At 36.1% G+C, this 12,458-nt stretch overlaps 1 long non-coding RNA gene across 2 annotated transcripts; it reads left to right on the plus strand.

The window, feature by feature from the left end:
- Window positions 1-1,655: 1,655 nt before the first annotated feature.
- Window positions 1,656-9,718, plus strand: LOC145490061 (uncharacterized). Of its 2 annotated transcripts, none has more exons than XR_014049661.1 (4): window positions 1,656-1,741; window positions 2,582-2,650; window positions 2,832-2,901; window positions 9,631-9,718. It is a non-coding gene; the product is annotated as an uncharacterized LOC145490061 (long non-coding RNA). The 2 variants fall into 2 exon arrangements; XR_014049662.1 differs by having other exon boundaries at window positions 9,614-9,714.
- Window positions 9,719-12,458: the final 2,740 nt, after the last annotated feature.

Raw genomic sequence — 12,458 nt, forward strand, 5'->3', positions numbered from 1 at the left:
TGCTGCGAGGAAATGACAATAAAAAGAAAATAGGCATTTTATAAGCACTGATTTAAGGACGCTGGCAATAGTCTCCCAACACTTTTCTAACAGCTATACTTTGAAGGATTAAGACTACCACTGATTAACAATTGATGCTACAATAATGGTATGACACAAATGCCCAATGATTGGTGAACAAGTTGCGCTCATCCTTTTTTTAAAACAGGTTACTATAGCAACAATACAATCAGTTAAAACAGAATTAGTTTTAGCTTTAAGTGCTTATAACTCAAAAACAAGCTCAGTGACCTCCATTTTTATTTTCAAATTGTGATGAGCGTGATAAGGTGCAACTTTTTGCAAAGTTAAAAAAAAATTCTGTGTTGAGGGTTCAGAGCTACCTCAACCCTGAACCCTCTCCACAGAATTTTTGTAAACTTCATAGGAAAAGTGGGCAGTGAGGGGGTGAAGGCAGAAGGAGGGAATAAATGCCTGCCTGCAATGGCTGTGAAAATGAGAAGCACCTAATCAGTTGCACTTCAGTGATCTCCCGGAAATGATGGATGGATGAATGAATGACTGAATGAATGAATAAATGAATGAATGAATGAATGGATGAATAAATGAATGAATGAGTGAGTGAGTGCATGTGTGCGTGCGTGCGTGAGTGAGTGAGTGAGTGAGTGAGTTAGTGAGTGAGTGAGTTAGTGAATGAGTGAGTGAGTGAGTGAATGAATGAACTTTATTTAATTTTCAGAGTGTTTAGCTAGATCAACCAGCCAATCAAATTGAACATTAAAGAAAGCTAAAATGCACTTCCAATAAAAACAAAAAAAAAACATCAGAGAGAATGCGACACAATTGCTATGTAGCGTATTTATAAATCAAAAAGACTCCTAGTGATTATTGTAAGCTTTCAAAATGAAGTTTTGACATAAAGGCAAACAAAGCCATTCTTCCTTTGAGAATATTTTCAAGCTGTTGAAACAGCAGGACTGCTTTGGAGTTGTACTAGCCAAAATTTGCAGTTAAGTTGGTTAAATTAATGCCATTGGCGCAAGATTGTTGCAATTGTCTGATTGTTTCTGCAACCCGTTGTGGCCTGAAATTCACAACTTACCAATAAATCTCTGACAAGGACACTGATTAAAAGCAATTAACGTACTTGAAATTCTGGAGAAAGCAAGTCCAATATGGAGGAAATCAAAATGAGTACATGCCAGTTCACCAGCAACCAAGAAGCTGTCATGGGAAGATTCTCCTATGTTCGATTGGTGTGTTCGGGTTCGTGTTTCATGGATTGTGTTCGACTGAGTTCGGCAACCGAACTCAATCATACATGAACAAAGATCATGTTATGTGGTCTAAAAAACATGAAAAACACTCATTATAGCGAAGTAACATGAGCCTCAAGGAACTTGTTTATGACTTTCAACACCAGTTTTTCAAAAATCAAGCATTTGGAAATCTTTTTGAAATTTCACTCCCTGCCCTCCCCCAACAATAATCCAATCGTTATGGACAATCTCTTACATTTGATTTGTTTGTAAAAATTTTCTTGAGTGATTGTTGGAACATATTTGCGCACATGTTGATGTTACTATGATTCATACTTGAAAAAGTAGACAGTAGATAACTTATCAAAGTATCTGTATTGTACTTACATTGTATCAGGAAAAACATGAAACAATGTGATGATATTGGAGTACTGAAAGACTGATGGTGGACTTCAGATACAGCTGCTGTACATACATTAAAGGTAATTTTTGGTATACATGGGAATTAGGAACTGACATAGCAGCTACACGTACCACATGTAGTATTGGTTAGAATTCTGTCTCCTGAGAATTGATGATGGGGACATTTTTGAACATGACATATCTTATTGTAGAGATGTCAGGACTCCTTTATCACAAGTGTTAAACTTATCTTGATGTGTTAAAGGACCACCATCAGCCAGAGTGCATTGCTGATGACAAGCTCGCCAGCAATGCACTCTGGCTGATGGTGGTCTTTTGTTTTCTGCGTTACAAACATGAAACATTCTATTAAAGAGGATGTCCGCCTCGAAAGGAATGCCACCATATTGTTTGGTTTACAAAATCAAGTAAACAATTGATCATTCTTTCACCAGCATTACTATCCTCAATGTTGTTCGTTACATTGATGGAACTTCCTTCGCTCTCATCCATCTTCACAGGGAAATTTCCTTGACTTTCCACACAAGTTCATGACAAATCAACATAACATGTGAGGCATTCAATAGCAATAACAATAAAAGAGGCATGCAAAGCACACAGAGCTTATTTACCTGGAGAAATCAACTTTGTAGTATTTCTGATGCAGTGTTTTTTACACATGTTTATTTTTGGATTATTTTGTTTAGTCCCGGAATGATAGTGGCAAAATATGAATTGTGGGAAGTTGTCCTTTGCTACACATTATGGTTTGCTAGAAAAATGTAAACAAAGTTGCTGTTGAAACAATCACTTTTATTAATAATTTTGATAGGATTTTTAATGCTGCATGTTATAACTTCTACTCAAAAGTAAATAGCAACTGATAAGTCTCTCATTGAAATATTTTTATTCATTATCAGACAAACAAGAAGCAAACAACAACATGGAACCACTGAGATCAATGGAGGAGTCAGTAACAGTTGGATTAGGTCAGTTTATATTTTTGGTATCTGCAATGCTGTTTGTAAGTGTACCTTCACCTGTATATATTACTGCTCTGTATTACATTATGTAGTTCTAATTCTGTCAATTAATTGTCAATGCTAAAGTATTCCAACAGTAAGAAATCTTAAGTAACTAAGACAACAATATGTTTGTATCTCTTATCAGGGCAAACAAGAAACACAGTCATTAGCACCAAAAGATCAGTGGAGGAAGTAGAATACATCAGACATGGCAGGTCAGTTTCTTCATAATTATGTAGTGGACTAGTGTATCATGACTATAATTTTAGTCAGGAACGGATACAGAGTACCAGTATTGGATGGAATTCAGCAGAGAAATCCAGCAGATTTTTGACAGGATTGTTACTAAGTTAAATGGCAGTTGTTGGTGTCAAGATTATTTGGGAACACCCAATGCTTTTTTTTTTGCTGGGACAAAAAAAGTTTGAAGTTCTGAAATTTTTTTTACAAGGATTTACCAACTGGTACTTCTCCTTACAACAAGTAGTCAAAACAGTTGATCTAGATAATCGATTTTTAAAAGTTCTAGTTTCTCAGGTTTTTTAAAACAAAAGTCAACATGTTAAAAAATGTTGACTTTTGTAAGCTGAACATAGCCTGCATAGCAAACGTTGCTGCACAAGAGCAAAAAATCAACATAGCAGGGGTTGTGTGGCCAGTGAGGGAACGCTTGCCTGCTAACCCCACAATTCTGAAAAATGCCCACTAAATTTCATAGATGAGTTCATTTATTGATTGACAGCTTGTCACTGAGCACTACAGAATGACACTACTTTCAAATTGATTTAAAGCGAAAATACCTGTACCCCAAGTGTTTGGAAAAAATGAATTGCTCTCTGTTTGGATTAAGTCATAATGTTGACAAGTTTGACTAAAAGCTTTTTATAAAAATCAAATAATGGAACAACTTACCATGTGCTAATGTATTTTTCATCTGATAAGCAAACTTGCTGAAATGACAATAGCACTATCTACATTACGTACTCCTTTGTAGGGCAATAAGTGAAATGGTCAGCTATAAGAGCAGCTTTTCCTGTGGTTTATCTTTTATCATTCACTATTCACTAATTTACTATTCACTGTGTATTTGACATTAAATAAATTATATGTAAGCAAATTTGATATACTTAATCAATCAACAAGACAGCCGCACCAAGCAGGAGCCCTGTTTTTGGGTAAATGGGTTATTCAGAATTGAGGGGTTTGCGGGCAAGCGTTTCCTCGCTCCCCCCACCACCCCCTTCCTCGTCTAGTTTTTTGCTCTTTCTCCAATTTTTTTGTGGCCAGAATGCAGAAAACTTCCTTGTACTGGAACGCTACTGCCGGCTAACTGAACGGGCCTTCAAGGGCCCAGGCTCAAAATATAAATCCTCTCCACTTATTGTGATATTTTTGTGGGCTCAGAGGGTGTGAGTTGATGATTTTTTTTTCTCATAAAAAGTACTGAAACAATTTGTGAGGGGAAGATTATTGACAACTGAGATGGCTCCAAATTTTTACTGAGAAATGCTGTTTTAAACTCAACATCCTTACTGACAACTGACAGATAGCTCCAAGTTTTTACTAACTGATCGCATTTTTATTTCAACATCTCAACTGACAGCTGACAGCCGATTCAAACTTTTTGATGACAAACCACTTTTTCCTTACTAACAACTGACAGATCTAGCTCCAAATTTGAACTGGCAATTCATGTTTTGAACTCCACATCCTTGCTGATAACTGAAGCTAAAGATGGATTCAAATTTGCAATGACAATTCAAGTTTTGAACTCCACATCATTACTGACAACTGAACGATGGCTCCAAATTTGTACTGACAATTCAAGTTTTGAACTCCACTTCCTTATTGACAACTGAACGATGGCTCCAAATGTGCACTGACAATTCAAGTTTTGAACTCCACATTGTTACTGACAACTGAACGATGGCTCTAAATTTGCACTGACAATTCAAGTTTTAAACTCCACTTCCTTACTGACAACTGAACGATGGTTCTAAATTTGCACTGACAATTCAAGTTTTGAACTCCACTTCCTTACTGACAACTGAACGATGGCTCTAAATTTGCACTGACAATTCAAGTTTTGAACTCCACTTCCTTACTGACAACTGAACGATGGTTCTAAATTTGCACTGACAATTCAAGTTTTGAACTCCACTTCCTTACTGACAACTGAACGATGGCTCTAAATTTGCACTGACAATTCAAGTTTTGAACTCCACTTCCTTACTGACAACTGAACGATGGCTCCAAATTTGCACTGACAATTCAAGTTTTAAACTCCAGATCCTTACTGACAACTGTGAGATGGCTCCAAATTTGCACTGACAATTCAAGTTTTGAACTCCACTTCCTTACTGACAACTGAACGATGGCTCCAAATTTGCACTGACAATTCAAGTTTTAAACTCCAGATCCTTACTGACAACTGTGAGATGGCTCCAAATTTGCACTGACAATTCAAGTTTTAAACTCCACTTCCTTACTGACAACTGAACGATGGCTCCAAATTTGCACTGACAATTCAAGTTTTAAACTCCAGATCCTTACTGACAACTGTGAGATGGCTCCAAATTTGCACTGACAATTCAAGTTTTAAACTCCACTTCCTTACTGACAACTGAACGATGGCTCCAAATTTGCACTGACAATTCAAGTTTTAAACTCCAGATCCTTACTGACAACTGTGAGATGGCTCCAAATTTCAATTGACAATAGGCGATTTGCATGATGGCGTCATTTGACTACAACTACCAGAATCCCAGAATCACTTTGTCTGTTTCTGCTGCTAATTAGGGCAATTTTTATTTAAACCCCACGGGGAATTCAAAATTTAAATAATGAAGAAAAAAGGAAAGGAATTCTGGTAGTTGAAGTCAAATGACGACAACGTGCAAATCTGCTATTCCTGTTTCAAAATTCACATCCATACTGACAACTGAACAGTGGCTCTAAATTTGCACTGACAATTCAAGTTTTGAACTCCACTTCCTAACTGACAACTGAACGATGGCTCCACATTTGGACTGACAATTCAAGTTTTGAACTTCACATCCTTACTGACAACTGAACGATGGCTCCACATTTGCACTGACAATTCAAGTTTTGAACTCCACATCCTGACTGACAACTGAACGATGGCTCTAAATTTGCACTGACAATTCAAGTTTTGAACTCCACATCCTGACTGACAACTGAACGATGGCTTCACATTTGCACTGACAATTCAAGTATTAAACTCCACATCGTTACTGACATCTGAACGATGGCTCCAAATTTGCACTGACAATTCAAGTTTTGAACTCCACATCCTGACTGACCACTGAACGATGGCTCCAAATTTGCACTGACAATTCAAGTATTAAACTCCGCATCGTTACTGACAACTGAACGATGGCTCCAAATTTACACTGACAATTCAAGTATTAAGCTCCATCCCGTTGCTGACAACTGAACGATGGTTCAAAATTTGCACTGACAGTTTTTACCTCCGCATCCTTAGCTTACTGACAACGGTGAAATGGCTCTAAATTTGTACAGACAATTCAAGAATTAAACTCCACATCATTACTTACAACTGAACGATGGCTCCAAATTTTCACTGATAATTCAAGTTTTGAACACCACATCGTTCCTGACAACTGTGAGATGGCTCTAAATTTGCACTGACAATTCAAGTATTTAACTCCACATTGTTACTGACAACTGAACGATGGTTCAAAATTTGCACTGACAATTCAAGTTTTTAACTCCACATCCTTACTGACAACTGTGAGATGGCTCCATATTTGCACTGACAATTCATGTTTTGAACTCTGCATCCTTCTGGCAACTGTGAGATGGCTCTAAATTTGCACTGACAATTCACGTATTAAACTCCACATCCTTCTGACAACTGAACGATGGCTCAAATTTGCACTGATAAATCATGTTTTGAACGCCACATCCTTACTGACAACTGAGAGATGGCGCCAAATTTACACCGATAAATCATTTTTTGAACTCCACATCGTTACTGACAACTGAACGATAGCTCCAAATTTGCACTGACAATTCAAGTTTTGAATTCCAGATCCTTCCGACAACTGTGAGATTGCTCTAAATTTGCACTGACGATTCAAGTTTTAAACTCCACCCCGTTACTGACAACTGAACAATGGTTCCAAATTTGCACTGACAATTTAAGTTTTTGAACTTTCCATCCTTACTGACAACTGAATTGCACTGACAATTCACGTTTTGAACTCCTAGTCCATACCGACAACTGAACGATGACTCCAAATTTGCACTGGTAAATCATGTTTTGAACTCCACATCCTTACTTACAACTGAGAGAAGGCTCCAAATTTTCTCTGACAAATCATGTTTCAATCTCAACATCCTTATTTACAACTGACAGATGATGCCAAATTTTATCAGACCAGTCATGTTTTGATCTCAACATCTCAGAGGCCAAATTAATTTTATACTAGAGACGAAATGTCCGACGCGAAATGTATATAAGGAGACATTTTATCCATCTGAAACATTTGACAGATGGTTCCAAATTTAAACTCACAAGTCATGTTTTGATTTGAACATCCGAACTGACAGCTAACGAATGATTCCAAATTTTAACTAGCAAATCATGTTTTGATCTCAGTATCCTTAATGACAAGTAGCAAGTGATCGCAATTTTTACTGGAAAATTAACAAATTGATGTCAGTTTTTTATGCATCTGTCCTCTTATTGATGATAAATTGCGTCATAACATTGTCAAAGTGGCTGTGTAGCCAATGGCCGGGAATAAATAAGGGGAAAAGACGCCGTAAACTTGCCGTAAACAAAGATAAGTGAAGTTTTTTCAAAATGACGCGAACATTGTCAATAGCTTTTCTCGCTTTTTGATTGGGTACTTAAAAAAGTCCATAAAATCTCATTGGTTAAAAAGTTGACAGTTTGACAGCTGAAAGTTGAACTTGAAAGCTTGCATAAATTACAATTTTATCCGTCTGTACTCTTATTGATGATAAAAATGAGCCAATCAGCGCGAAAGAAATTATACAGTTATTGTAAAATTGTGTTTTGATCTGGACATTCTTACTGACAATAGTGACAGATTATTCCAAATTGTAACTGACAATTCATGTTTGATCTCAACATCCTCACTGACAACTCGTCCGTGTTGATCACTAACAGATATTCATATTTCATTCGCTTTATCCGTACCGGGACATGACTGATGGATGGCTTGGAAGTCACTGACTGGCCAGTCCCGTTTCGATCTCAGAAGCATAGTGAACAATAATATTGTCAGATGACTTGAAATTTTAACTAACACCTTGTCTCGATCACTTCATCCTTAGTGACAACTGACAAATTACCCCAAGTTTTAACTTATGCCGTTCATATTTTGATCTTGGCATGTTTTTCTGCCAACTTACAGATCTCTCCAAATAATTGTAATTGAGAAATCATGTTTAAAAAGTGAGGTTCTGTTGACAACAACTATCAATTGACTCACCATTTTACAGACAAATCATGCTTTTATCTCGGTATCCTTCTTACATCTAACAGATGACCTCAAATTGTAACTGAGAAATCAGCTACTGATCTAGGCATATTTCTTTTAAGACGGATTCCGCTCAAAATTCGAGCAATAAGTGCAAAAATTATTTACTAAAAATCTACGCAATGCATGGTAACTTTTTGAATGTTATTTAAAACATCTCACTTTAAATAATTTCTCTAAGTGACCCTGCGATTAAATTCTCAAGCATTGCCGAAAAAGTCAATGTCAAACCTCGTAAGAATGCTCAATGCGTGTGTCATTGTGTTTTCAACTAACGCGAAATGTGCGTTTTAATTGAGATACGGAGAACTTCAAGTTCTCGCGGGGTCAGCTTGAGAGCTTTAGTCTCGGTAAGTTCTTTTTACCTTTATTCAAAACATTACCATGCTATGAGGTTTTTTGGTAGCTTTATTTTTGCCACTATTGCCCGAATGTTCTGCGGAAATCATCTAAACAAGTGATGGCTCACAAAATCAGGGGGAAAGCAGAGCTTTTTTTACTTGTTTCCAAATGAGAAAATACGCTTTTTGCTGAACGTTTTTTGGGGTATGGCGAAAGACAAACTGGTTGGCAAATATCAGCTGGACTGTGGAATTCATGAGACAATAGTATTAGAACTGGATAATTAACACAGTAGTTAACTGACTTTCTTTTTCAAAGAAGCCGAGCTGAAATTTGTTGGAATATCTTCAAATATTGGGGTCTTATCTCAGTTTTCTTTGAAATGTTCTTGTCGTCACAAGATAGTTTGTTTTATAAGTACGAGGTTGGCAGAGTAAAAGTAAATGGAGAGAATACATTATGTACAACACATTTATTGTAAATATTGTAGACATAAAAGCAATCTTCACCTGGGTTACCGTTTACAAAGTCTACAACTTCATAGAACAACAACAACAACAACAACAATAGCAAAAAACAGTTATTGAATCAAATTGTGCTACAGATGGATTGTTGTCATCAATGCTACTACTGTCGTTTCTATTGTTATATTGGCCCGTGCTGGTCCAGTAACCAGTCTACAAATTCAATTTTCGTCCTCTCTATTTAAAGAAAAACCGAAATTAAGAAGTACATCATAGCCAAAGTTACTGTAAATAATGTTGAGGTTTTCTGATCCATTAACTTGCAAAAGTGATCGAAATCCAATTGGTCCTTACAAGATCAGTACATTGTCAAGAAAGCGAGTGATGAGAATAAAGACAATCAACAGTACGGGAATTCTGTAGCCGATGTATATGGGATAGAATGAAGAAAGCTTCACATAGTTCCAAAGAAAGTACAAATGCAATACAAAGCTTCAGTATAATATATTTATATCAAACATTTTTGTTTTCTTTCTTTTCTTTCTTTCTTCCTTTCTTTCTTTCAGGATTTCTCAGTGATCAGACAATTGAGGGAAGATAAAGGCAAAGACAAAGACAAACACTCGAGGCAATATTAAGAAGACAGGACACTTAGAAAAAGACATAGTATGCAAGGGACAAAAGTAAGACAGATTGAGAGATTGAGAGTTTTTTTTCAAACCAAAAAGTAGGACGTGTAAGGCTGAACTAAACGTTAGGATCGCGATGAACTGACCCGAAAGATGATTTACAATTACGTTTTGTAGAAAATGTGTTGTCAGCTTTGCTTTACAAATTTTAATCCAGTTTTCATCTTTTTGTCTTTGTTCACGATGCCAGAGCTTGGTGGATTGTGTGACTGATGGTACGTGACTCTTGGGCGTCAGTGCTGTTGCGTTACACTAGCGGCCTTTGAAAATATGTTAATAAGGCTTTGTACGGGAATTTCAGAACACGGCTTTGCAACAGGAGATTTAACTGCTAATTTAGCAAATAAAGATTGTGAAGTGCCTTTTGATATTTTGTTGGCTCGTTCAGACAAACGGCAAGGCAGCAGGGTACCAAAAGAAACTTTATCTTCTTTATTTTCTGAGTTAGCAGTTAGAATACGGCAATATTTCCTGTGTTTGAGTAATTCCCGTACAAAACCTTATTAACATATTCTCAACGGCCGTTAGTGTAACGCAACACTACTGTTGTTCAATAGTCGCGTACGTTTCTATCATATGATTCACTGAGTTCTCGTATCGTGAGTTTCGTAATTCTTTGATTTTCCTTAGAGCGAATTTTGATAGCTGTCTTTCCTATTTGGAATCACAACTTTGTGCAAGCTTTCTTTCAGACCAATCTCAGAATTGATTGTCTTGTTTGTCCAAAATCTCTCAACCAAAAGCAAGTTTAGAGTTTCCTTGAAACCAGAATTGAAAAGTATGTCCGTACGAATCGCTGCTAAGTTTTTGTCGAGTTAGTTTTTGTACAAAATCAATTTCTCTTGCTTATTAAATGTTTCCTAAAAATTGTCTTGCTTGCCTAAATTTATTCTAAGGGTAACCCCTGGCAAAATTTTTAATTTTCCCGCCAAAAAACTTAGAAAAAATACGGGCGCGTAAAATACGCATGCGCTAGATTTTTTACATTTTATTTTCCGTGTCATCCCTTGTTGAAATTTTTATTTTCCCGCCAAAAAACTTAGAAAAAATACGGGCGCCTAAAATACGCATGCGCCGTTTATTTTTTTGATAATATTTTTAATTACTGTGTACTGTTGTTCAACTGTTGTTCATTAAAGTATTATTTCATCCACTCAATAAAAGTAATAAAACATTGAAACTTGCTTTTTCTTCTTTTGCTTCTTTTATTGACATCAAGTAAATAATGACAAATCAATAACTCACTAGTTTTCGTTAATTAGTTTATTGAAATTCAATTAAATTAATTACAAAGGTGTCATCAAAAAACTTGTCCTCTATATACTAAGACTTTTGGCGGGAAAATTGGAAAACATTTGCACAGCGTTTCCCCTAACAACTTTTTGGACAAACATTTTAAGGGGGTACCCTCTTGAATTTTTCCCGCCAAAAAAAATGAGCATATACCCTCTTGAACAAAAACTAACGAAACATTTTTATTTTAAGCATTCGAGTTTTTCAAAAAAAAACTAAGATTTTGAATCCAGTAAATGTTTGTTTGTGTTCAAGATGGTATATTTCATGATAATATCTTGTTTAATAGTTAGCCGTAAAACGACGAGCAGCGAGAAACCTATTTACAAATATGAGAAGAGCAAGTTAACATTTCTACAACTGCAACGTTTCTACACAACATTGAGGAGGTGAAAACATTTCTAAATCGAAGTATTTCAGAAAGTTTATATAACCGGGTAACTAGTGCCCCAGCTACATAAACTCTCTCAACTACAGCGACTCTAAAATGTCCCCACCTTCTCTATGTTGTACAGAAACATTGCGGCTGTAGATATTTTTACTGGCTCGTCTCATTTCTGTATATAGATTTCTAGCTGCCCGTCATCCACAGCTTAACTATTTGAGGTGATATCATCATGCAATATATTTCAAGAAGATAGCGAAAGCAAGCCATGAACCCGATTACTCCTATGAAATAATTAAAAGACCGGTAAAACTTCAATCCAGTCCTAGCGTTTGAAAAATGTTAGAGCTTCCGTCACTTTCAGCCGAGATGAAAAGCAAAAACCCGACAAATTATAGGCCAATTTTTTAAAAAAATGTTCATGGCTTGCTTTGTTATCGTCTAAAAATGACTTCCAGAGAGACGTTAAAGGTTAATGTCTGGTTATCAAGCTTCAAAATGTATCACTATAAATCGTATGGTTTCTGTTAAAACTTGGTCATTTACGAACGAAAGCAATAACATTTTAGAGGAATCAGACAATTGAAACTACAGCTTTGAAAAGCAAAGAGCTAATAGCGAATGTTTGGTAAATTTTGTCCGTAGCAAACGATAGCGTTAAAATTTTAGAAGAATCAGACAACTGAAGTTACGTTCGTGATACTAGATGTAATAGTGAATACAACCGATAGCGACAACATTTTCAAAGAATCGAACTATTGGAGCCAAGTGTTGAAAATCAAAGCTGTAATAGTAAATACTTTTTTTAAAAATGTCGGTCAGTTGCGGAAGAAAGCAATATCATTTAGAACAGTCAAACAATTGGAGCTACAAATGTTTGAAAAGCAACAAATCTATTCCGAATATTATTGGTAAAAATGTTTATCAGTCCAAATATTAGCTTTAACATTTTAGAATATTCAGACAATTGGAGCTACATTTCTAAAACTCAGTATACCTGATAGGTAGGTCAAAACAATGGGACAATTGAAAAGCAATAATGGA

Source organism: Orbicella franksi, chromosome 6, assembly GCF_964199315.1.
Source record: "Orbicella franksi chromosome 6, jaOrbFran1.1, whole genome shotgun sequence".
Taxonomy (NCBI): domain Eukaryota; kingdom Metazoa; phylum Cnidaria; class Anthozoa; order Scleractinia; family Merulinidae; genus Orbicella; species Orbicella franksi.